Source organism: Electrona antarctica (genome assembly GCF_951216825.1).
Source record: "Electrona antarctica genome assembly, chromosome: 11".
In the NCBI taxonomy this organism is placed as follows: Eukaryota; Metazoa; Chordata; class Actinopteri; order Myctophiformes; family Myctophidae; genus Electrona; species Electrona antarctica.
In genome coordinates, this window is record NC_136792.1 from 45,869,016 (window position 1) to 45,892,958 (window position 23,943).

Consider the following 23,943-nt stretch of genomic DNA (forward strand, 5'->3'; position numbering starts at 1 on the left):
AGGGGATTTATGCCCTTTCTTGGAGTGAGAAAAATGCAACCACAGTCCTTTTAGAGCCATGACTATAATGTTAGCTTGATAGGACTTGAAATTATGATCCAAATTCTAAATGCACCAAGTCTCTACGTCTGTAATCCACGTAACTCTAAAACAGTTCACCCTCAAAATTCGACACACGCGTTCCACACCACCACAGGGAGTGCAGTGCCCGGCCTTGAGTCGGTCAGACCCACGGTTGTCCAGAATCGCCACAAAAGGCCTCTGCCCAGGCTTTGGACAGGGCCCAAATTAGCCAATTGATCACTCCTGATCACCCTATCTCCCATATATGGAGCTGGCCTGTTCTGACATCACAATGATGTTCTGAAATCTGCATAGACTCAATATTTGGACATTCCTGACAAAGAACTTCATATATGAGCATAAAAGGGACACAGACATAATAACTGGGTGGGGGCATGCATTTCCAACTTGCATCGTTCCAAGTAGGCCAGTGCCCAACGGGCATATTAGTCTGAGGACGCTCCTTATACGAGCTTATATGACGGGGTCGACGCCAACAAGGTGCATAATGCCTGGCCTCATTACCCGATATGCCGCAAAGCCACAGAAACGTGTGCACGCGCTCACGGCACGCACAGCGCGCACACACACACATAGACTCCAATTAGGCAGTCGCGCAGGGAGAGCTCGGAGGTCGGACGTCCACACATGTTAAGGGTCGACCCTTTTTAATTAAGCAATCCCACAGTGGCTCCCATTTTAGTAGAGCCCCACCCACACGCTCTCTCCTACAATCGCTCTCTGAATCACACACACACACACACACATTCCAAGGCCAGTGAGTCGATGTATTTCCTCCAACTGCACCTTGGTTTGCCCCGGGGTCTCCTCCCAGTGGGACGTGCGTCGAGGACCTCCCTAGGGAGGCGCCCGAGAGGCATCCTAACCAGATGCCCGAACCACCTCAGCTGGCTCCTTTCCAGGCGAAGGAGCAGCGGTTCTACTCCGAGTCTCTCTCGTGTGACTGAACCTCTCACCCTATCTCTAAGGGAGATGCCAGCCACCCGTCGAAGAAAACTCATTTCGGCCGCTTGTATTCGCGACCTTAATCTTTCGGTCATGACCCACACTTCATGACCATAGGTGAGAGTAGGAACGAAGATTGCTCGGTAGACAGAGAGCTTTGCCTTCTGGCTCAACTCTCTTTTCGTCACAACAGTGCGGTACAGCGACTGCAATACCGCCCCTGCCGCTCCGATTCTCCGGCTGATCTCCTTCTCCGTCCTCCCCTCACTCGTGAACAAGACCCCAAGATACTTGAACTCCTTCACCTGGGGTAAAGCCTCATTCCCTACCCGGACTGCACAATCCACCGGTTTCCTGCTGAGAACCTGCTTTCACATGCCATGAAAAAAATGAAAATTCAAAAAACTCCAATTGCAGTCCCGCAGTTAAATTTGGTCCACTGGAAGTGTGTGGAAATTCCTCTATTTTGGGCATGTCATTTAGGCAAACGGACCGAGTTATGAGTTTATAATATGGGCTATGTTTTGCTATTCCTTGTAACAAAGCTTATAGGGCACAAGTGGTTAATTTAACAGGGCGTTTTACTGCAGAGTCTCTCTCTCTCTCTCTCTCTCTCTGTGTCCCAGGGAAGTAGATAGATATGGGAGGTGATGGCAGGGATGTCAGCACCACACTGACCTGTGAAAACAACACCAGTGGTAAAAAAAAAAGTGTCAGTCACAGCTAGGGATGATAATCTACTGCAGGGTGACAGCCATGCAGCACCACAGCGAAGGAGAGAGAACAAAATCAATACTGACGCGTAAGAAGTTAAAGAACATAGGGGTGACATTGAGCACTGGGAGTTGGAGTTTTCATGGAGCTATATTGTTTACTTGACATCGGTAGACTGGTGTGTGTGTGTGTGTGCGCACGCGCGCGCGCGCGTGTGTGTGTATTACTCATTTTAACCCATGATCAGATTCTAATGTCTTCTACATCCTGACAGTTTTCTGAAAAAGCTATGTTTCTATGTCAGTCATTCTTCGATTTTTCAAAAAATAGCAGACCTACAAGCTCGTAGTGCGCCACTCGGTGGCACGCTATGAGCTTGTAGATCTGCTATTTTTCAATAGCTAAAGCATAACATAATGCTAACACCAAAAGGGGTTCCCACCCAAAATGGGTTAAACTTAATCAGCATGCTAAAAATATGTATCTGAAAACATTATAGGTTAGAGATAAGCCACCGTAGTTGCAAACATTATGCTTTTCTGGCTGTCTGTCTGTCTCTAGTTTGTAAACAAACAAACTCCACACGTCGCGGATGTAGCGGAGCTTGAATGTTATGTTTAAGATCATTGAAATGCACTGCAACAGGGTATTCACGGTCATTTCTTCTGATCGAACTCTTATGTTCACTCATTCTCTGTTTTAACTGTCTAGTAGTTTTGCCTATGTATGCTAAACCACAGGGACATTTGATCGTTTGAGTCGTTTTCAAAAGCTCAGAACGAGGCTTATTTAAAGCTAATGTGTATGCTTTGTCAATACACTCAAGTGAATGACCTCTTTGGACAAACTTGGCTTTCATCTCAGATGATTTATCAATAAAATCCTCATTAGAGGAACAAACTCTTCTCAGTCTGTAAAACTGACTAATGGGTAAAGACTTGAAGAGAGCGGGGGGGGGGGGGGTGGTTAATGGAGTTGGAGAACTAAAAGGGCTCTCTAATCTGTATGAATGTATTAAGGATACATTATTGTTTTACAGTCAACAATAATATTAATATTCAAAAACAGGCCTTTTTACTCTATTTACAAATTTTCTTTCTTACGAGTGCGGGTAACTCCATAAGCCTTTTCAACAACATGCTCACATGCATAATATGGCACTATACAAGCAGTTCTCCTCTTAAAGAAACATGAAAGAGAGAACTCCATGTAGAAATAACATGATGAATGGAACAAAGTGCTTGGCAGAATGCTAAACCCTGAGTCTATGTAACAGAGTAAAGGCCTTTCAACTTAACCCATTCTGAGCGGGAACCCCTTTTGGTGTTAGCATTATGTTGTGCTTTAGCTATTGAAAAATAGCAGATCTACAAGCTCATAGCGCGCCACTGCTATTTTTTTTTAAATAGTGAAAATAGGATTTAGAAGATTTTTTTTTAAATTTCGAGGTCAGGTCAAAATGGTTTAAGATCTTACGCAGCAAAATGAACGGCATAAATTCAACATTGACTCTTCCTCCCAATGTCCCAAATGCAAAAAGAGATTGGTAGCCTCACTCATTGCTTTTGGTCTTGCACAACAATTCTGGCAGATCATAGTGTAGGAAATTAATAAGATCTTATCTATCACTGTAGAATGAATTGCATTTTTATGGCGCTTTTCCAAGTGCTCAAAGCGCTTTACAATGTTCATTCTATTATACATTGGGAGGTGAAGCGGCGAACAGTCGACGCCAGCGTCCTCACTTCCCACATTCACACACCAATGGTGGCGAGCTCACACCGACCGACTCATTGGAGGCAATGTAGGGTTCAGTGTCTTGCCCAAGGACACTTCGACATGTGGACAGGAGGAGCCGGGATTCGAACCGCCGACCCACGGATCATTGTATGACCTGCTCTACCTCCTGCCTGAGCCACAGCCGCCCAAATGTGACCCTCCACACATTACTTTAAATGGCTTTATTTCTGGCAAATGCAAAGGGAAACTATGACTGGACTATTTGGCATGCATGTTACACAGCAAAGAAAACTCTTTCTGACGCACGCACGCACGCACGCACGCACGCACGCACGCACGCACGCACGCACGCACGCACGCACGCACGCACCGTGAGGTTCCCAGTTCGATCCCGGGCTCCCCCAGAGTTAGTGTTGAAGTGCCCATGAGCAAGATGCTAAACCCCTAATTGCTCCCGATGTGCAGGTTGGTGCCTTGCATGGTTTCCCCCGTCATCAGTGTTTGAATGTGTGTGTGAATGAGTGAATGTAATCTATGTAAAGTGCTTTTGATAAAAGCACTACTGTATATAAATGCACCATTTACCATTTCAGATCAATTGTACTGTAATAGAGTGCAAAATTGCTCGTAGACATCGATTAGGACTCTTGCCAGCCCCATAGCCAAATAGCTGTCTCAAGCAAATTGAACCATATTCAAACTAGAAAAAGTGCCCTTCTGGGCACAGGTCTCCACCAGGAAGATAGGACTGTGTGAGATGTTTGGCAAAATGTTTAGGAGTAATATAAACATGTTTGCCTTTGATGGCAATTGGATGATTTGAGGCATTTTGTTCCAAAAATGTGTTTTGCAAAAATCAACCTGTTGGTGGCGCTATAACAGGGCAATGTGAAAAGGGTGGGATATATTCCTCAGCCTAGTAAGAAAATGTGTGAAAGATTTCACGTAAATTGCATGCTGCGTTCATGATTTGAGGCTTTTGTTGAAAACGGGGCAATCTTGCAAACTGTGAAAACCAATTATAGCCAATTAGGATGGAATATGAAATATCTGACAGATCCGACTTGAGCACATGACCATAGAGATACTGTGTAACGATTTGGCCAGAATCTGGAGGAGTAATATCAAAAAATGTGTTTTACAAAAGTCAGCCTCCTGGTGGCGCTATAAAAGGCAGATGCAGAAATTGCAGGTCAAAGGTTTGTCCTTGGCCTCTAGGGAGTGTGCATGCAACGTTTCACGCAGATCGGTGCAGTTTTAGGTAAAAAATGTGAAAAGCTGCCTCATGGTGGCGCTATAACAGGCCGTTCTGGAAAATGCGGGGCAGAGGTTCATCGTTGGCATCCAGGGAGTGTGTGTGCAAAGTTTGGCATCGACCGGGTTAACGGTGCCGGAGTGCAAAACATACTCTCTCCCCATGCCTTCGGCCTGGTGGAGACAATGAACGAATATGCCTTACGCGCACACGCACACACGCGCACACACACACACACACGTCATTTGAGGTCCCATGGGATGGCAATTCCCACCCCCGAGCGGTCAAATTTAAACTCACATTAAGTCATTTGATGCATTATTTTCTTCACCTTCCTTAGCCACTTAAACCATTAAGTGGTAATTGTTTTGCCACCCCCAGTTCTTTTTCTGAAACAATGCCTCAACGCGCACGCACACACACACGCACACACACACACACACCCTCCACACATTACTGCGTGCGCCCCAGAGAGTGTTTTTTCTTTGCTGTGTAACATGCAGGCCAAATAGTCCAGTCCTAGTTTCCCAGTAATTTGCACGTGCACACGCACACGCACACGCGCACACGCACACACACACACACACACACAGGGAAATGGGGGATAAGGGTGAGCTGAGGTAGCGTTGGCCCCCCAGACTGTCTCCCCAGCTGTTGTGCATCTCTGTAAGCCCAGAGGGTGATGGCGTAATAACTCGGCTTTCTCAAGTAGACATGCACGCATTTGCCGGGAATCACACACGCACACACGCACGTACACACACACACGCACGCACACGCGAGCGCACGTGTGGACCGTGGGCTGGAGAAATGCTGTGCTAATGAAAAGGATGTTACTAAGACGCAAAACGTGTCCAATTGCTTTTTATGTGTGAACATCTATGAGCTTTGATGTGGGTACTGGATACCACAAAAAAGAAAAAGAAAAAGAAGGAATTCCAACAACAAAGCTCAGAAATAATAAGATACTTTAAATAATTAAATTGCTGAATAATTTCACATTACATTAAAGGCAATTAAAGGTTGCTTTGCTGAAATGAGTCAAAAATGTAATAATCAATGTTAGTGTACAATAATTGTGCCCCGAAGTTAACTGGAATGTGATAAAGTGATTTGCATTGTCACTTTTAGGAAAGGAAGGAATTTGTCACTAAAGTTTGAACGACTTTGGACAAAATGCAAAGTATTAGACCAGTGGGCGGGAACCCCTTTTGGTGTTAGCATTATGTTATGCTTTAGCAATTGAAAAGTAGCAGATCTACAAGCTCATAGCGCGCCACCGAGTGGCGCGCTACGAGCTTGTAGGTCTGCTAGTTTTTGAAAAATCGACGAACGACTGACATAGAAACATAGCTTTTTCAGAAAACTGTCAGGATGTAGAAGACATTTATAGAATCTGATCTCAGGTCAAAATGGGTTAAACTAGTGGTCCTTGAGGAGGTTCCTGGTGGTCCCCATGCAGCTAAATGATGGAGAGTTGGTAACCAATTGGACCCATATAGATCTTTAACTCTTTAGAGTGTAGAAGTTTCATTTCACGCTCCCAAGAGTTAATTACAATAAGTCTGCACAATTAAGAGAAATGTAGAAGGATTTTTATGATCAAACGTTTGCCTGTTATTTCTCCTATGGTCATATCTCAATATTCTTTAGTTTTGGGTCTAGAGAGAGAGGCTACAGTAATTAAGCCTCATCAAACAGTGGTCCGTGGCTCAAATGCCTACTAAATAATGGACTTTGATATGAAAAGGGTTGAAAACTGGAGGTTATGCAATAACCGTGGTTATGTACATAAGTAGTGCAAGCGAGCATTTGCTTGCTGTGGGAGCGCATCTCCTGATGCGATCCTCATAAAAAACATCTTATAAACTCACATTACTAATATTTATATAGCAATGGGGTCTTGTGCGGCATGACGCAGGACGCACGCGGCCTCTGGCTATAAAAGCGTCCTCTGCGCATGCGCACTCATTCAGATACTTTACTTCTGCCAATATCACAGCGGGAAGGCTATCGTAAGCAAATGATGCTCGCTTGCACTACTTAACCTCTAGTTATGTGAGAGTAGTGCTAATGCTCCCATTTGCTTGCTATGGGAGAATCCATAAACTCCCTTCATTATCACCAGAGACCCAATCCCGGGGCTGCACATGCAAGGGGCCAGTGAGGCACTCCAACGTTGAAGCACTGGGCCCTAGTGGTAAGAGGAGGGACTACAGGCGGACCCATGGATTCATGACCGGGAAACCCCGTGCAGCTGGGCTTTAACATTGAGTGCTCGGTTGCACTTCCGCATTGGACCACCACAATTTGGTGGTCCAATGCGGAAGTAGACGTTTTGAGACGGTCCTTCCGGGTGCTTCAAAATGCCACTGAGCAACTTCCACTGACATGAATAGCGGAGGGGGCGGGTGAAAGGTTAAGGTGAAAGGTCGAGGTCCACCACGGCCCCTGACCTCGCTCTTATGTATAAGGAGCCGACATACTTAGGCTGCCTTATATGCTTCAGGCCCACCTTTTCGGGCCTATACATTCCCTAGACCACTTGACCCCCTCGGGTCAAGGACTGCGCTCCTCAGCAACCTGTAGGACTGCATGAGCCACCGATGGCTCATTGTGCCATCCAGGTTGTAAAACCTAGAAAAGGTGGAAGGCGAAGACCAGTTCGCCGCCGTACACACACCCTGTACTGAAATACCCTTGTAGAGTGCGACAGGAGGCCGCCACGCTGCGGGTAGAGTGCGCCCTCAAACCCACAGGTGGCAAAACTCTTTTACTGGAGTAGGCCAACTGAATGGCCTCCACAAACCATTGAGACAGCCTGCCCTTTGTCACAGGCTTCCCTTTGGCCTTCGTTCACCCATGCCACAAACAACTGGCTTCCTTTCCTGAATGAACCTGTCCTGGGGACAAAGGCTGGGTTAGATTTGACCGTGACCCGCAGCATCCCTCCCAGCCAGGCCAGCGACAGACTCAACTCTCTCTCTCTCTGTGTCACTGTGTGAATTGAAAATGGACCGTGGCTTCTGGCCTGGCTGGTCTAGGAGAGATTATTTTTTTGTAACCTTTTGTAGCATATAAACGCTGCGCTGGTTTGGCTGGCCTGGAAGTTTATTTTTTATTTTTTTGCAGCCAGGCAGGCAGGCCAGTAGGAGGCGCAGGCCATCGGGAAATATCCCGGTTCTCCCGTTGGCCAATCCGGGAGTGCCGTAGTCTCGTCTTCATTAAAAACTGTGCAGTCTGGGCTTACAGAGAGAGCCTGTACGTCGCTGACTCTTTTAGCCGTCGTGAGGGCCACTAACAGGATGACCTTCAAAGATAAGGCCTTGTGACCTACAGTACCGTCTGTAGTGGTTCAAATGGGGTTTCTGAAAGAGCCCCTGCAGTAGGTCAAGGGTTCTCAATGTTTTTGGCTGGGGACCCCCGGAAATGCTTTGGCCATGTATCGCAACCAACTCCCCCCCCCCCCCACCACCACCACCCCAATACAAACTGACTGCAAAAATAACCTTAATAATAGAGAAAATATATCATAAATGAATACTGAAACCAGATATAATCATTAAGGAAATGTATGCATGTACTATGTGAGCGGCTGTGGCTCAGGAGGTAGAGCAGGTCGTCCAATGATCCCTGGGTCGGCGGTTTGAATCCCGGCTCCTCCTGTCCACATGTCGAAGTGTCCTTGGGCAAGACACTGAACCCTACATTGCCTCCAATGAGTCGGTCGGTGTAAGCCAAGAGGAGAATTAGCAAGAGAGGCCAACTTTGCTTTACTTCCCGTATCTGCGTGAGGTCTTTTAATAAGATAGATCCAAATCATGAATTTATATTGTATATAAACACAATACAATATATATATGTTTGGAGGACCTCGAGAAAATGAAAGGCCTATTTCAAAAGTACACCTTTTCATTTGCTTCATTCCTTGAAAAGGCCTGGTCAATGAGGAGGAGGGCCATTTACATGTACAATGGCCTTGTTTATTTGTTTTCATTTTGTTTTCATTTTTGTTCAAATACTGTACGAATATGTATTTATGTATTAATAATGCATCTTCTTCTATCGGGTTTCATGGCGGTTGGCAAACCTAAATGGTGCATTACCGCCACCTACTAGACTGAGTGTGGAAACAGTGTTGTTGTCAGGGGGGGAGGGTGGAGGTCGGGGAGAAGCAAACCACGCCTACTATATTTAGGAGACCATTTGTAGGCTTTGTGTACCATTTCGCGTCTAGTGGCTCCAATGAAGTTGGCCCATCTTCATACATAAACCATCTTTGGTGTAAGCTTGCCACCATTGGTGTGTGAATGTGGGAAGTGAGGACGCTGGCGTCGACTGTTCGCCGCTTCACCTCCCAATGTATGAATGAATGAACCATTGTAAAGCGCTTTGAGCACTTGGAAAAGCGCAAAAAAAAAAAGAAAAAGTTTAATTATGTATATATATATATTTTTAATATAATTTGGGGACCCCCCAAAATAATTTGGCGACCCCCCGAGGGGTCGCGACCCACGGGTTGAGAACCCCTGCAGTATGTGGTCTTCACCTCTTCATCAACTATCAACTCCACAATAGAGCTGCTTTGGCAGCTGTACTATATTGGAACGGCTCATCATTAATTGTCCCTCAAACACCATGCACCACTGCAGAGGCTTGGGTGGGATTACAAGGATTTGCCAGATGGCTTTGTTACTACATACAGTACCCCAAGTCTCTCACTCTCTCTCTCTGTGTGTGTGTGTGCACAAGGCATATTCGGTTCATTTGGGTATGATTCAATTTGCTTGAGAGTTGAGACTGCTATGTGGCTGGCCAGAGACTACTAGATGTCTACAAGCAATGTTGTGCTCTATACGGTCAAATTGATCTGAATGAAAACCAATCATCAGATTAATATCCCATTTTGACCTGAGATCAGATTCTAAAAATGTCTTCTACATCCTGACAGTTTTCTGGAAAAGCTATGTTTCTATGTCAGTTGTTCTTCGATTTTTCAAAAATAGCAGACCTACAAGCTCGTAGCGCGCCACTCGGTGGCGCGCTATGAGCTTGTAGATCTGCTATTTTTCAATAGCTAAAGCATAACATAATGCTAACGCCAAAAGGGGTTCCCGCACAAAATGGGATATATGACCGATAACTGACTGACTGAGAAAGTGCAGATATCTGATTCAGTCAACGTGTGCAGCTGTGAGCCGGCTATAGATTTGTTTAACCTGCAGTATCATTGGTCAAGTAAAAACAGTGTGCTTGTTGGAATGTAATATGTATAAAGATTGACTGACCTTCAAGAAGATGAGCAAATATTATTGACTTGGCTGGTAAGTCTGTGGGCGCGCACATGTGCGTGCATGTGATATTACATTGCAGATGTGTGTGATGTGTGTGTGTGTGCGCATGTTGGGTAAACATGGCCCATGGGACCCCTCAGCTCTGTGAGTCAGCTAGGGATCAGTACAGCTGTCAATCATAGAGCTAGCACCCATGCTGAGGTGCCAGTCAACACCATCTGATCTCCTGCAATGTGGTAGGTCATGCTCTCTGCTAATGGGCGCGCGCGCGCACGCACGCACGCACGCATGCACGCACACACACACACACACACGCACGCGCACGCACACACACACACAAACACACACACGGTTTCTGTGCCCATTGCCAAGAGGGGGGACCTGATGGGGCACTTGTTTTACATCGCCACCAGGAAGTAGTAGGGATCCCGTGGGGGCGGGGGGGTTTCTCATATTCTAAATACAGCCTGAAAACTGGACCCTATACAAACCCCTCCCGCGTGCTCAGATCAGCCGATGCAGGGAGGCTGGAAGTACCTTCGTTCCACACCTCCCAAACTCTTAATTCTCCCTTCTGGCTCCAAAACTATGTAATGCACTTCCCATTTAATCAGAACTGCAGACTCACTCCCAATCTTCCGCCGTAGTCTGAAAACCCACCTCTTCAGTTCAGACTCCATCTTAACCCTAGCCTCGACAACCTTACAGGCGTAAGGTAAATTATAATTACCGGATTAAATTACATTACAGAAAGACAATTTTTAAGTTCTGGCACAGCCGGGGGGGGGGGGGGGGGGGGGTGGGGGGGGGAGAGAATAGAACGGCATCCCACGTTCCTGGCATTTAATCAGTTAAGTTCATGTATAGTTTTTATGAGGTTAAGGTTAGGTAGGTTCAGAAATAGTTTTAGGCATAGCTTTTATGAGGTTATATAATCACTTGCGTGCGGTCCAAATTAACCCATTTTGGGCGGGATCCCCTTTTGGTGTTTTAAACATTGTTATAATTTAGCTATTGAAAAATAGCAGATCTACAAGCTCATAGCGCGCCACCGAGTGGCGCGCTACGAGCTTGTAGGTCTGCTATTTTTGAAAAATCGTGAAAATGTGCCTCAAATCTTTGAATATATATATTACAGAGTGAACATTTTAACTCAATTCTTTGCTTCTGGGTTGGGGTCCCTGGAACAACATATTTTCAGATGGGGGGACGGAGGCATATTACATATAATTTTTGGGGTCCTTGACATGAAATATTGAGCACCACTGATACAGAAACATAAGGTATTTCAGAAAAATGTCAGGATTTTGAAGACATTTTTAAAATGTCGACGTCAGGCCTAAATGGTTTAACACAGCTGAGCGCTCCCTACCCCACTTACGGCCTGGCAGGGTAAAACAAGCGCCCCATCAGGTCCCACGCTCTGGAGGAGCTGATTAATGTTAATGGCACTAACTGCGTTGCGTCACCAACGGTGATGATTTAACAGGAGGCGATGAAAGTTCTGGTAGCCCCCCTGTAAAGCGGTGATGAGGCCATTATCATTCACATCTTACACCTTCAGAGAGACAGAGAGAGAGAGAGAGAGAGAGAGAGAGAGAGAGAGAGAGAGAGAGAGAGAGAGAGAGAGAGAGAGAGAGAGAGATGCTAGCCTCAGGTAATCTGAGGTAATGGTGGCTTGGAAGAACTAATGTCAAAGATTGTATATTGTATATTGTGTAATACTAGCCCTTACCCGTTGTGGGATATTTACCCTTGGGTGCGTTTTCGCATTTTTAATTCACTAATAAATTCATTATTAATTTAAAATTTGTTAAATTGGAAAAAGGGCTTCGTTAAGACCTCCATATTATTATGGTCAATGCCTGTGTGAAAAGTGGGAGTGATTGGTGCAGGCGGTGAGGAGATACGGCGGTGTTTCTGACACATTCAGACAGACTGACTGAATTATAGTATGATGATGATATTATATAATACAAAGATATACAAACTTCATTGGAGCCACTAAAGGCAAAATGGACTACAAATCCTACAAATGGTCTCCTAAGTAGGCGTGGGTTGCTCCTCCCCCGACAGATTGTTTTAAATAATTACAGAATTACAGCCTACTGCTGCACAAGGTTTGGGCATTGTGACATAGTCAATCAAACTTGTCTTTATATAGAAAAGCATTTATTTTTTGGTGTTGGTGTTGTGAATGACCTGATTGTGAATGTGAACATTAGCACAGTGTACACTGTACACTGATATAGGGTAATACCATGGCAAATGTCATGATTCCCAAATCAGCCCCCATCAACCAAGAGTCTTGGAAAATTATATGTCTAAGCATTGGAACACACATTTTATTTCACTTTTAATATGTCCATTCATTTCCCGTTCTAATATTCACATATATTATCGCATCTTAAATATGGGGCCAGAGCCCTCCATGCGTCAGACAGAAGATGGACAGAGAGACTCTTCCGGACTCCTCTCAAATCTCACGAGAGTTTGTTGCTGGGCTAAAGAAAGCTTGATAACAAAGTAGATCTTCTTCTGATTTGTCTCGCAAAGAAATGCCATTTTAGTATGAATATCTTAGAAATATTGTGTCCCTTGTGATGATTGGGTCCAGTATTTAGTTCAGTGACCATGGAGCTAAGGAATGGTTCATAAGCTGTGTTCACGTTCATGCTCCCATTGGAAATGAATAGCCTCCGACATTCTTCCCGTCTCCTAATAATGTGCCCGCCCACTTTACGCAGATACGGGAAGTAAACCATTCACCTCTTGGCTAATGTCACGCACCAAGCATGCAGTGCTATTGCTCTACCTGGACAATGATTCCCATCCAACATGTCGGACATGCATACACACAAACACCCCTGAACACTGTAAGCCTAGTCACAAGCGATCTAAACATACATTTTCATATGCAGACAGTAGGGAAACTTTGACAGGAAAAGGCTCGCTCACCGTATGGAAAATAGAAGTAAAACTCCTTAAACTGAGACTTTATTTTATCATGCTCATAAAGTGCTCTGTGCTCTTTATTTGAGACTTTGAGCACAGAGCACTTTATGAGCATGATAAAATAAAGTCTCAGTTTAAGGAGTTTTACTTCTATTTTCCATACGGTGAGCGAGTCTTTTCCTGTCAAAGTTTCCCTTATGTTTTTGAGACCACCGCTACCGTAGTCAAGTTTGGAAAGAAAAAAAGGACGAAGAAAGGCGCAACAGTTTTCTCAGTGCTTCATATGCAGACAGTGCAAGTAGGTGTAGCGATTCAAACGATTCAAACCCTGATTTGAGACCCTTCTCCTTATAAGTCACTGCCTTTTCCTCCTCTTCTTAAAAAGAAAAGGAGAGAAATAATCGGCTTAGGGAGAGTGGAAACATGCTGTGATTTCATTGAAACAAAGAAATCGACGTGGCCTTCAGGACAAGCCGTCTTAATAGGAGCAGCTGCCATGCTTATGGCGATGAGCCTGATAAGATGTCGGGGTGAGAAGAAAGATGGGAGTGAGGGGAGGACGGAGAAGGACAGAGAAGGAGATCAGCCGAAGAATCGGAGCAGCAGGCGCGCTATTGCAGTCGCTGTTGACTGTGATGAAAATTAAGAGAGCTGAGCCAAAAGGCAAATTAATTTCGAACGCTATTAATTTCTATGGAAGTTGCTCAGTGGCGTTTGGAAGCACCCGGAAGAACGGTCTACTTCCGCATTTTTTCGATTTGGGCAACAAAATGTGGTGCCCAAAATGCAGAAGTGCAAACGAGCGCTGCGCCTGCAGTCCCACCTCTGACCAGGAGGGCCGAGCGCTTCAACGTTGGGAGAGCCTCCTTGGGGGCTTGCGTGACATCAGGGATGGAGATCCCTGATGTCATAATAAATGCGGCCTGCTGCTCCATATATGGGCAATTAAGCCCATATATGGAGATCCCTGATGTCATCAATATTGGACGGCAACTCTACATCTGACCTCAAACCCTTATATCTCCATATATGGATATATGTCAGAATCTTTTTCTGACATTCCATATGTTGATCCTTCCCCATCCATCCTCCTTCGATGTCTCCCTTTTGACTGATACCTGTCCATTCAAACTCTAGACGGGCCTGCCCCAAAGTTATTAGTGCAGCCGTGCCCGGCAGCCGGCGAAAACTAGAGTTCTCAACAGGCCCGAAAAGTAAGGCCCGGCCCTCATCAAACCCTGTACACTCAAGAGAATGTCCCAACTACCACCCTTAGATCTCCATATATGGAGCTGACCAGTTCTGACATTCCATATGTTGATCTGACCTCATCAAACCCTTTACACTCAAGACATGCTCCTTATATGGCCAGTACAGAATTCATTCCATGTTGATCTGAACCCCCATGTTATAGCACCACGCCATAGCACCATAGCACCAAGCCATAGCACCACGGTTCGCCCAGCAGTCTGCTGTCAACGAGGCGGATGCGTGCACGCATGACTAGTTGAATAGTCGACTAGCCCTAGGATCCTCCAGGATCCTAATGTTGCTCTGGAGAGGGAAGTCTGGAGCTCTCTGGTGAAGCTGTTGCCCCTGCAACCTGACTACGGATAAGCGGTTGAAGATGGATGGATGGATGGTGAGAAGCAAAATACTGTCCTTCTCTCGTTCAGCTATTCTCCTGGCACTCCTCTGTCCACACTTTTCAAATACAAAGGACAGCCTAAGTACCAAATGTATTGGACAGGGGGTCCAAAATAGCTGCTTGGTCATGTTGCCAATATCAAAGGTTTAGGTGCATAACCTGCATCCAGCACGGCTCGGCGTATACTTGGCATTTGAAAGTCATACATTATTGAACCTATCATTTCCCTGCAGGCATTTTGGTGGATAAGCAAACTGCTTGTGCTTGCAAGCTTAACATCACCTTGGCCAACCGCACACTGGCAACCAATCATAACGATTGAACAGATATATTCAGTCTAAGCCAGGGTTAGGCAAGCTTTATTATCAAAAGAGACATTTTTGGCCCCAAAAAGTATTAAAAAATCTGTCTGGAGGTGTAAAATATGTTTGCTTTACTAAAGCACACAAACACTTTTAACACATTTTGGGCGGGAACCCCTTTTGGTGTTTCAAGCATTATGTTATACTTTAGCTATTGAAAAATAGCAGATCTACAAGCTCATAGCGCGCCACCGAGTGGCGCGCTATGAACTTGTAGGTCTGCTATTTTTGAAAAATCGTAAAAATGCGGCACAAATCTTTGAATAGGTATATATTCTTTCAGAGCAAACTTTTTTTTTATTTCGACGTCAGGCCTAAATGGGTTAATTATGTGCGCTTTTTCTGGTCTTTCATTACATTTTTTATTGTTTGCTAATTTCTCAAAGCAGATCAAGTAAACCAGTGAGCCAGCAGTGTTGGCGGTGAAAGCAAACAAACATGTCTGTCCAGACATTATAACATTCTGTATTTTCTTTCAATAATGTGTTTCTGGTGTATATTACTTTATAATTTGGCAAAGGGACGCTGCAAAACAGCCAAAAGACACGCAGATCAGTAGTCTGGGTACCAGAACAGAGATAATGAACAAAAAAGTAATAAAAACAAAGTCTGCATACCAATTTATGCTCCCAGACATATATTTACTCTGAAATAAATATATGTCTGGGAGCAGAAATTGGTGTGCGGACCTTTTTATTCTTCATCTATGACACTTTAAAAATTAATTTGCAATAGTAAAATCACGTAAGAATAAGTGCATGCCTACTACGATAATAAATTGTGATTAAAATGTAAAAAAAAAGAAGAAAGTGGAAAATAAATCGTATTCCTTTTCATACTTCTTTGCCTTAGCATCGTGGAGCCACGGGAGAGGGCATATTAACAGCAGGAGAACAACGGCGAGCGACACTTGAATTTCATTGGCTATCGCCCAATCGCCCACTACATATTGTCGGACGACGTCGCCCCAAAAGATGAATTATTATCATCTGTTCGGCCGACGTTCCTCCGCACACTTTTCGACTATCGCCTGTTGGCTTGCCATCGCCAGCTATCGCCAGTAGGTGACAAATAATGCACTTCTGGAAAATGTGTCTGGCTGTCGGCCGCTGTTAAAACATACTGTAAGAGCCCACTGTTAAAACATACTGTAAGAGCCCACTGTTAAAACATACTGTAAGAGCCCGCTGTTAAAACATACTGTAAGAGCCCGCTGTTAAAACATACTGTAAGAGCCCACTGTTAAAACATACTGTAAGAGCCCACTGTTAAAACATACTGTAAGAGCCCGCTGTTAAAACATACTGTAAGAGCCCGCTGTTAAAACATACTGTAAGAGCCCGCTGTTAAAACATACTGTAAGAGCCCGCTGTTAAAACATACTGTAAGAGCCCACTGTTAAAACATACTGTAAGAGCCCACTGTTAAAACATACTGTAAGAGCCCGCTGTTAAAACATACTGTAAGAGCCCGCTGTTAAAACATACTGTAAGAGCCCGCTGTTAAAACATACTGTAAGAGCCCGCTGTTAAAACATACTGTAAGAGCCCGCTGTTAAAACATACTGTAAGAGCCCGCTGTTAAAACATACTGTAAGAGCCCGCTGTTAAAACATACTGTAAGACAGCCACACGTGGCTCTAGAGCAGTAGGTTGCCTATAGAGCGTTGCAGTCCCGCCCCCTCGAGAGACCCGGAAAAGAATTCCCTGTTCATTTTCCTCATAGACTTTTCAAAAAGTTTTTATTTAAAGACGTTTACGCTGCGGACAAAGCCAAGTCGAGTTGTGACACATCATGACAATAAACACAATGTTTTGGGCCAAACAAAGAATTAGAAAGAAGGAAAAAAAACGGCAGGTTACAATACTTTTTTTTGTTGTTTTTAGTCTTTGTAATTATTTGTTTGGTCCAAAATATTGTGTTGTTGTCATGATTTGTCACAACTCCAGTTGGCTTTGTACAACGCTTGGGAATTATTTCCTGGGCCTGGCGTCGTCATGAAAGCGGGCGGGACTGCGACGCTCTATACTCCTGGTATAAGCTGACAACATGCGTCATACTCCTGGTATAAGCTGACAACATGCGTCATACTCCTGGTATAAGCTGACAACATGCGTCATACTCCTGGTATAAGCTGACAACATGCGTCATACTCCTGGTATAAGCTGACAACATGCGTCATACAACACAGTCAATAATGGGACACACTCGTGCAGCCCATGCATTGCAGCACTACATTTTTTTAGTAATACAAGTTACATTTTGAGACCCATTTTAAATAGAATATAATATATAATATAATAATATAATATACCATAAATATAATCAAGTCAAAAACAAGTATATTATTCCAACTTTTCAAACCTCTTTCCAGGCTTAGAAAGGTTTCAAGGAATTTCATTAGCATGGAAACCCTTTATGAGACTTTCCAAAAAAACAAAACTAAATTAATTCCATTAATTGGAACACAGGATTAAAGTCTGTTTGTGTGTGCCGTGTGCGTGCCGTGATTGTCGTGCGTGATTGTCGTGCGTGCATGCGTGCATGCATGCGTGCGTGCGTGCGTGCGGTTAGTTAGTGAGTGCTGGTGGCTCTGGTGCGATTCTGTTTATTCTGCCACGTCTGCACTTTGATGGGATTAAAAGAGACAGACAGCTCCGCAGATCCGTGTTGATGGCTGTTCTTCTGCTCCCTCCACTTGTTACACAGCACTCTAAGCCACTAAGACCTGGAGCGCATCTGTGTCGCCTTTTAGCTTTTAACCACTTTTAACCATTATTTTAAACTTTAGCTGTTGAAAAATAGCTGATGTGACGCGCTATGAGATTGCATATCTGCTATTTTTTGCGTGAAAGCGTGGCGCAAATCTTCAAATATATATTCTTTCACAGCAAAACTTTTATAATTTTTTTTTGCTTTTCTCCCTTTTATTGAAAGTATCAATTGAAGATATACAGGAAAGAGGGAAAGAGAGAAGGGGAGAGACATGCAGCAAAGGTCGTCATGAACGGGACTCGAACACGCGACGTGCATGTGCCTGGACCACTTGGCCAGCGGGCACCCCCCACAGCGAACATTTGTAACTCCAATCTTTGCCTCTGTGGAGGGACGGGGGGGACGGTGGCCAAATATATATAATTGTTGGGGTCCTTGACATGAAATAGTTTGAGAACCACTGACTTAGAAACACAGGTTTTTCAGAAAACTGTCAGGACATTTTCCTGTAGAATCGGGTCCTCAGGTCTTAATTGGTTAAAAGACTGCACAGAACTCCATAGGTAAGTGCACTCCTTGTGCTTCCTGTCAGCTTCACTCTGATTAGACAGCTTGAGAAGCTGCTGTGAGCTCACTCACATGTCCGCTGGATCTGACGTTCAGTCCAGTCCACTAAATCGTCTCATCGTTTAACCCATTCTGGGCGGGAACCCCTTTTGGTGTTTTAAACATTACGTTATAATTTGGCTATTGAAAAATAGCAGATCTACAAGCTCATAGCGCGCCACCGAGTGGCGCGCTATGAGCTTGTAGATCTGCTATTTTTGAAAAATCGTGAAAATGCGGCACAGATCTTTGAATATATATTCTTTCAGAGCCAACGTTTTTAACTCAAATCTTTGCTTCCGAGGGGTTCCTGGAACAACATATCAGATGGGGATCGGTGGCCAATTACATGTCATGTTTGGGGTTCTTATAGAGAGATGACTTCCGCACACCCGGTAGGTTTGGAGCAGGTGCGATGATGACGAGGCATATACAATGTGAAAGGAGGGACACCTGCACACTGCCACTTGCTGGATTCAGAGCATTTTATTAAAGCAACGTTTCGGTCTTACGACCTTCCTCAGGCTACTGAGGAAGCCTGAGGAAGGTCGCAAGACCGAAACGTTGCTTTGCTTTAATAAAAATCTCTGAACCCAGCAAGTGGCAGTGTGCAGGTGTCCCTCCTTTCACATTGTTTGGGGTTCTTGACATGAAATATGGAGCAAAACCGATACAGAAACATCCTTCAGAAAACTGTTAGAAGACATTTTTTTAATTTCGACGTCAGGCCTAAATGGGTTAAAGTCGAGCTGGACATTCCATCCAGTAACTCTAAATGATGTGCATCTTTGACATGGTGTAATCACCTTCACAGATAAATTAAGTAAATGAGTCTAGATGGGTGTCTATCATATGCCTCCAATACAATTATCAATTTTAAACAGCAACCACTATGGCAATGCAATAATGATGAAAGTGCCCGGGACAACAATGCATAAAACATCTATTTAATTTGTTTGACATGTCTAGGCAGTCCTGCTATCGTTTAGGTTTGCGTGGGCATTCATTTTTATAGATTTTAGGGCAACGCATTTGGGATCCCACGATCCACATGGGAACAGCGTGGGCTCCATGTGACCTCAGTCGTGCAATGAGACGACTATTCATACGGATGGAGAGAATCCCATTGCGAAGACATTTGCACAACAGACAGAGCACCTAAAAGGATTGGTGAAAGCATAAAAGTCAAATGAATGACAGGCACACGAGCGTATATACGATGAAAGATGTATACAGCTGTACAATGCACAGCAGTGCTTCACCTGCCTTCTTTCAGCTCTGTTTGTTTATAGAAAAAAGCGGAGGTCCGGGCACACTTAATAGTTTCGACCTATACCGGTCTTCGTCAGGGCTGTTTGTTTGTTTGTTTGTTGTGGTCGGGGAACACTTTAAAAACGGGGACAGTTTGTACCGTTCCGTTGGGACGAGCGGTTAGGAATATAATTTGTTTAGTGCCTTGTTAATTAACCCCAACGGATCAGTCGACCTTGGTGAGGGGGGGGTGTGTTGTGGTTGGACTTGGGACAGCTGACCTTGACTCTGAACAATTGCTTGTAGCGTTGTTGTGCCCCGAGGGGAGTTCCACATTATTACCTCATCCACCCGTGCTGACCTTTAACCCATTTTGACCCGAGATCAGATTATAAAAATGTCTTCTACATCCTGACAGTTTTCTGAAAAAGCTATGTTTCTATGTCAGTCGTTCTTCGATTTTTCAAAAATAGCAGACCTACAAGCTCGTAGCGCGCCACTCGGTGGCGCGCTATGAGCTTGTAGATCTGCTATTTTTCAATAGCTATAGAATAACATAATGCTAACACCAAAAGGGGTTCCCGCCCAAAATGGGTTAATCCCATAAAATGGCAGCTAGTGGCCGTGCGGTATACCGCCGCAGGGCGTTTATGGGGGAGTGTACGGCTTGATTACCTCTTCTGTGATCAAAAGATTATCCCCCTGGATGGATGACACGGCTGACACCCAGGGATGAGTCACTGTGAGGAATTTGCATGCCGAGAGATGCAGAGAGTGGTGGGCAGAGAGACGATTATGAAACGGAAATAATAACACAACCACTTACAGCCTGCTACGTCATGATTTGAAGCACTTAAGTGCATCCTGTTTGTTCCGGCAATTACTATGCCCTTTTCCCAGGCCAGACAATACAAGAAGTGCTCCTCTAAAAAGTACTGTTGTAGCAACAACAAACAAAACAACAACAATAACAACCGTTTTTTTAGAGGGGGACTAAAACAGACTTACAAGAAGACAGGGTGCAACTTGAGAATTTGGGGAGAGATTAAGTGCATCCTGTTTGTTTCCGGCAATTACTATGCCCTTTTCCGGGCCCAGACAATACAAGCAGTGCTCCTCTAAAAAAGTACTGTTGTAGCAACAACAAACAAACAACAACAATAACAACCGTTTTTTTTAGAGGGGACTAAAACAGACTTACAAGAAGACAGGGTGCAACTTGAGAATTTGGGGAGAGATTAACCCATTTTGGGGCGGGAACCCCTTTTGGTGTAAGCATTATGTTATGCTTTAGCTATTGAAAAATAGCAGATCTACAAGCTCATAGCGCGCCACCGAGTGGCGCGCTACGAGCTTGTAGGTCTGCTATTTTTGAAAAATTTGAAGAACGACTGAAATAGAAACATAGCTTTTTCAGAAAACCGTCAGGATTTAGAAGACATTTTATAGAATCGTTCCCAGGTCAAAATGGGTTAAAAGCTTTGTGTTCATTTGTGAATGAGTGCTGCTTGTCGGGCTGTATAGTGTATTGTCTGGGATTAGCTATGTTGTTGTCAATCCGTTGGGAGGGGAGGATTACTGACCGTGACTGACATGAGGGGTGGGTGAGCTGCTGTAGAGCCGTAACCCCCACAGGCCATTCAAAAAACACCAAAGATCAAGGAGAGGATTGATTGAAAAAGTTATACTCGTAAAACAAAATAGAGGGGAACCAGACTTCACCTTTGTATAGTATAGTGCTGTGCGTTCTAGGTACTGTAAGTCATTTGGGAAATCGATCGTGCTGTCCAATGAAAAGGGGAAGACTAATCGGCGCATCAACCACTGCCAGTTGTGGCTGGAGAAAGTTCCACGAGTCTCTACCTGTTGAGAGTATTGTGTTCTGTGTTGTTACATCGCAGCTGCATTGGAAATGAGGGCCTCATGTCCCTCAACTGGAGTTTAAATAAAGATGATGATGATGGTGAAGCCTGATAATTGATAACAATGGGACAACACTGACAGAACAAGCTGACCCTCTCAATGTCGACAAGACCAAGGAGATGGATGTGTGGACTACATTCTTTCTTTTGGTAATAAATGATATGCCACATACAACACTAAGACAATCCCTTTATCATCCAGATGGCAGAAACAGCTCCTGAAACTGATTTGGCCATTTGGGGGACCTTTCTTTTCTTACTGCGCCTACTACAACATCAACTCAAGATTGGTCATTTTTCAAATTCCAACAAAATAAGGCCTTTAAGTCATGTATGCACGGATATAGTTTCCAGTCTCAGGGGAGAATTTCATTCCAAACAAATATATGAAATGGAAGCTCTCAGCTTTCACCGGGTATGTGTACACACTGAAGGAGAGAGAGGGTACATTTTTAAGTGGTGCAACCACTTCCTTAACCCTTAGACAGATTTTTACTGGAAAACACGTGGAGTTATGCATTAGTTCTGTCTGACTTGTACGTGATTTTCCGTAGTTCTCTTTTTTTATTAATACCAATTGATTAATTCGGTCCGCACCTCTGTATATAGTATTGAGCATAAATATCAACTACATTTCCCAGAAAACCCGTGTCACGTGACACACGTGTACGCTTTGCCATTGGAAGCTGATCCCACACCCCAGTAAACAGTGGGGGCGGAGGGAGTTTTCATAGTTTTCAGTGTTCAGCCCGTTTGACGTCTCGCCCGAGCGATTTTCTATCAGAAAAAGTTGAAAGCAGTAATATTTATTTGAGCGAGTTTTGTGGTAGTAGTATTGATCCATACACGTCCCAGTCGCCTTCTCCAGTCCCCACCAGCCCGGTCGCTGGGACCGGTGGCTGGGCTTAGAACCGGAGCGGGGACCGGCCACTACCACTCATTGTCTCCTCATCGTCGTCCGATGAGCTATACCGGGAAACCATTGAAAGAAGACGATCAACCCGGAATGTTTTGAGGTAATCTTATTGTAGAAAATGCCCTTCTATAGTGATCAGAAATCATGGACAAAAGAAATCTACAAGCTCACAACGCGTCGCACATAACCACGCGTTGCTTCAGTAAACGATGCATGTTTGTTCTCCGTATTTGTAGACAGTAAATAAAAGGAGCGAGCATTACTCTTCAGATCAGATCGCCTATATGGCACGCTACAATATAAAATAATTGTACTGCCATGCGTGCATGGCTGCATGCCTGCTACGATACATTTGTACTGCACCGACCGACACTAACCCCCCTTCCAGCCATTAGCCAGCACCTTTTACTGTCTACAAAGACGGAGAACAAACATGAGGATCTACAAGCTCAAACAGGTCACATGCGCGACGCGTTGTGAGCTTGTAGATTTCTTTTGTCCATGAGTTATATGAGCTTGTATGATAATCGCATTCATTGTATTGTATGTAACAGCCAGTGGAATGTGGCGACGCGATGGTGCTGGATATTATACCCGCGAGCACTCATTGGTGTCATTCTAACGTCGCCTATTATTTTATCGTGATACTAGCAGCCAGCTCTACAAGCTCAAACAGGTCACATGCGCGACGCGTTGTGAGCTTGTAGATTTCTTTTGTCCATGAGTTATATGAGCTTGCATGATAATCGCATTCATTGTATTGTATACAATCACACCCGTGTGAACTGAGTGGTGTAAGGTCTGTATGACGTAATGAAATCATGTCTGACGTAATGAAATCACACCCGGGTGAACAGGGTGAACATAGCAACCATGCTCATTTTTTCTGCACAAACAAAGCCAGTTGTAGGAATCACACCCGGGTGAACAGGGTGAACATAGCAACCATGCTCATTTTTTCTGCACAAAAAAGCCAGTTGTAGGAGTGGTTTACACCACTCAACAAAAAAGCCAGTTGTAGGAGTGGTTTACACCACTCAACAATCATGATTTTACATTGTTTAGTGTGTCACCGTGTGATGATGATGATGATGACGATGATGTCAGATAGCCTACGCCCCCCCACCGGCCAATAGCCAGTACCATTTCTGCAGTGTTTGCTAGCAACTAGCCAACAGCCAGTGGAATGTGGCGACGCGATGGTGCTGGATATTATACCTGCGAGCACTCATTGGTGTCATTCTAACGTCGCCTATTATTTTATCGTGATACTAGCAGCCAGCTACAAACACCATGTAATAGTAGCGTGCACTGACAACAGCTAAATGTTTATTTTTTATATATTTAGAACTGACATCAGATGAGGAGGAGGATGATGATGAAGACGAAGAGTCAAGACTGCGATGGAGTTCTCCGACACTGAACCGGATTCATTCATTTCAGGGGGGCAGTTTTTTTTTAATTATTATTATTATTTAGCCTACACACACACACACCGTCAAGAACAACTGGAATGCAGTGGTTTGGGGACACTGG

At 44.4% G+C, this 23,943-nt stretch overlaps 1 protein-coding gene across 1 annotated transcript in view; it reads right to left on the reverse strand.

The window, feature by feature from the left end:
* The window catches only part of slc36a4 (solute carrier family 36 member 4), a 247,794-nt gene that overhangs the window by 68,069 nt on the left and 155,782 nt on the right, over positions 1–23,943 (reverse strand). The window lies entirely within an intron of this gene.